Source organism: Ips typographus, unplaced genomic scaffold, assembly GCF_016097725.1.
Source record: "Ips typographus isolate SLU unplaced genomic scaffold, UJ_Ityp_2.0 IpsContig156, whole genome shotgun sequence".
NCBI lineage: Eukaryota > Metazoa > Arthropoda > Insecta > Coleoptera > Curculionidae > Ips > Ips typographus.
The window spans coordinates 4998-8700 of NW_028098546.1; positions in this window are offsets into that span (position 1 = coordinate 4998).

Sequence of the window (3703 nt, forward strand, 5' to 3'; positions counted from 1 at the left end):
GTCCGCCCGCCCCCGGGGGCGGTAAAGGGGCGGCAAAAATCCAATTTTTGAAAAATCAAAAATCTGATTAGTGTAGGAAAGGAACAAGTGTCTGGACAACCTACACACATTTTTTCAAAATTTTCTGACTTCTACTGCCGCCAAACGGTGGGAAAAACCGTTTTTGAGGAAGGGGCGGAACGGTTTTTCTGCCCTATCTCCCCAACGGACTGGGGGATTTTCTTCAAATTTGGGCTGTAGGGTTAGTATGGAAAGGCCAATAAGGCCCACCACCTCCGCCCGCCCCCGGGGGCGGTTAAGGGGCGGCAAAAATGCAATTTTTGAGAAATTACAATTCTGATTAATGCATAGAAGGAACAGTTGCCTGGACAACCCACACAAATTTTTTCAAAATTTTCTGACCTCAAATGCCGCCAAACGGTGGAGAAAACCGTTTTTTGAGGAAATGGCAAAACGGTTTTTTTGCCCTATCTCCCCAACGGATTAAGGGATTTTCTTCAAACTTGGGTTGTAGGGTTAGAATGGAAAGGCTGATAAGACCCACCACCTCCGCCCGCCCCCGGGGGCGGTTAAGGGGCGGCAAAAATGCAATTTTTGTGAAATTTAAATTTTGATGAGTGCAGAGAAGGAACAGTTGCTTGGACAACCCACACAAATTTTTTCAAAATTTTCTGACCTCAAATGCCGTTAAACGGTGGGAAAAACCGTTTTTGTGGAAGGGGCGGCACGGTTTTTCTGCCCTATCTCCCCAACCGATTAAGGGATTTTCTTCAAATTTGGGCTGTAGGGTTAGAATGGAAAGGCCGATAAGACCCATCACGTCTGCCCGCCCCCGGGGGCGGGTAAGGGGCGGAAAAATTGCAATTTTTGAGAAATCAAAATTCTGGTTAATGCATAGAAGGAACAAGTGTCTGGACAACCCACACAAATTTTTTCAAAATTTTCTGGCTTCTACTGCCGCCAAACGGTGGGAAAAACCGTTTTTGAGGAAATGGCAAAACGGTTTTTTTTGCCGTATCTCCCCAACGAATTAAGGGATTTTCTTCAAATTTGGGCTGTAGGGTTAGAATGGAAAAGCAAATAAGACCCACCACCTCCGCCCGCCCTCGGGAGCGGTTAAGGGGCGGCAAAAATGCAATTTTTGAGAAATTAAAATTCTGATTAGTGCGTAGAAGGAACAGTTGTCTGGATAACCCACACAATTTTTTTCAAAATTTTCTGACTTCAAATGCCGTTAAACGGTGGCAAAAACCGTTTTTGTGGAAGGGGCGGCACGGTTTTTCTGCTCTATCTCCCCAACGAATTAAGGGATTTTCTTCAAATTTGGGCTGTAGGGTTAGAATGGAAAGGCAAATAAGACCCACCATCTCTGCCCGCCCTCGGGGGCGGTTAAGGGGCGGTAAAAATGCAATTTTTGAGAAAACAAAAATCTGATTAGTGCAGGGAAGGAACAAGTGTCTGGACAACCCACACAAATTTTTTCAAAATTTTCTGACTTGAAATGCCGCCAAACGGTGGCAAAAACCGTTTTTGTGGAAGGGGCGGCACGGTTTTTCTGCCCTATCTCCCCAACCGATTAAGGGATTTTCTTCAAAGTTGGGCTGTAGGGTTAGAATGGAAAGGCCGATAAGACCCATCACGTCAGCCCGCCCCCGGGGGCGGGTAAGGGGCGGCAAAAATGCAATTTTTGAGAAATTACAATTCTGATTAATGCATAGAAGGAACAGTTGCCTGGACAACCCACACAAATTTTTTCAAAATTTTCTGACCTCAAATGCCGCCAAACGGTGGGAAAAACCGTTTTTGTGGAAGGGGCGGCACGGTTTTTCTGCCCTATCTCCCCAACGAATTAAGGGATTTTCTTCAAATTTGGGATGTAGGGTTAGAATGGAAAGGCCGATAAGACCCATCACGTCCGCCCGCCCCCGGGGGCGGGTAAGGGGCGGCAAAAATGCAATTTTTGAGAAATTACAATTCTGATTAATGCATAGAAGGAACAGTTGCCTGGACAACCCACACAAATTTTTTCAAAATTTTCTGACCTCAAATGCCGCCAAACGGTGGGAAAAACCGTTTTTGTGGAAGGGGCGGCACGGTTTTTCTGCCCTATCTCCCCAACGAATTAAGGGATTTTCTTCAAATTTGGGATGTAGGGTTAGAATGGAAAGGCCGATAAGACCCATCACGTCCGCCCGCCCCCGGGGGCGGTTAAGGGGCGGCAAAAATAAAATTTTTGAGAAATTTAAATTCTGATTAGTGCGTAGAAGGAACAGTTGCTTGGACAACCCACACAAATTTTTTCAAAATTTTCTGACTTGAAATGCCGCCAAACGGTGGCAAAAACTTTTTTTTTTTTAATCAGCTCTATCTCCCAAACGGTTTGACTGAATTACTTCAAATTTGGCGTGCAGGGTTAGAATGGAAAGGCAAACAAATCCACCACCTCGGGCCGAAAAACGAGCAACAAACACTGGAAATCCTCTCGAAAACGATACGACCCCCGAGGGGACGAGAAAAGCAATTTTATAAAAGTATATTAAGACAGTTTTCACTTAATATCAATCTCAATAAAAAATGCATCCGAGAAATAAACGTCGCAAGCTGAAAACACTCGGAGGAGCTTCTAGAATTTGCATTCTTAACTCGAAGGGGAAAATTGAGTTTGATTCCCACGTGGGCCCAGAAACACGAATTGACAGCGACAGAACTTTTGACGGGGGCAAGCTAGAAAAAAACCGTAAAAATGAAACTTGTAGAGAATTTAATTCTCTACAAGAAAGCTAGAGGGCACTTTTGCTCTATAAAGCTCATTGAGCGAGATATTTGCTTGGAAAGCCTGTGGAGGTACGAAACGTCTTTGGAACAAAATAACTGCCAAATCAGTGCTTCAAATTTGCCACAACCACCCGGGAAGGTTAGTTAATGTAATTTTTAAGTATTTTCCTGAGAAAAACGTTGATAAAACTCAGATTTAGAAGAAAACCAGCACCGCAAAGTAGTCGTGTGTTCATTTAACTTTCAGAGTTGGAAACTTTACCTTAAAAGTTAAATATCAACTTAAAACTGGATAAGCAGATATTCAGTACAGTAATATAGACAAAGTTTTCGCCAGGATAAGCCAGAAAAGAGACTTTAAAGTGGATTTTATACCGCTTCTAAAACTGTTTAATATTATCGTTATTTATTCGCTTGTCGTAAAAGATAACCGGGTTTTTAAACGTGTATAATCGGGAAGATACTTAAAAATTTCAATTTTGCCGCTCCCGGGGGGCGGGCGGAGGTGGTGGGGTTTGTTTGTCTTCCCCTTACAACCCTGCACACCAAGTTTGAAGTAAATCAGTCAAACCGTTGGGGAGATAGAGCTGATTAAGCGTGCCGCCCCAACCTCAAAAACGGTTTTTGTCACCGTTTGGCGGCATTTAAAGTCAGAAAATTTTGAAAAAATTTGTGTGGGTTGTCCAGACACTTGTTCCTTCTATGCATTAACCAGAATTTTGATTTCTCAAAAATTGTATTTTTGCCGCCCCTTAACCGCCCCCGAGGGCGGGCGGAAGAGGTGGGTCTTATTTGCCTTTCCATACTAACCCTACAGCCCAAATTTGAAGAAAATCCCTTAATCGGTTGGGGAGATAGGGCAGAAAAACCGTGCCGCCCCTTCCACAAAAACGGTTTTTCCCACCGTTTGGCGGCATTTGAGGTCAGA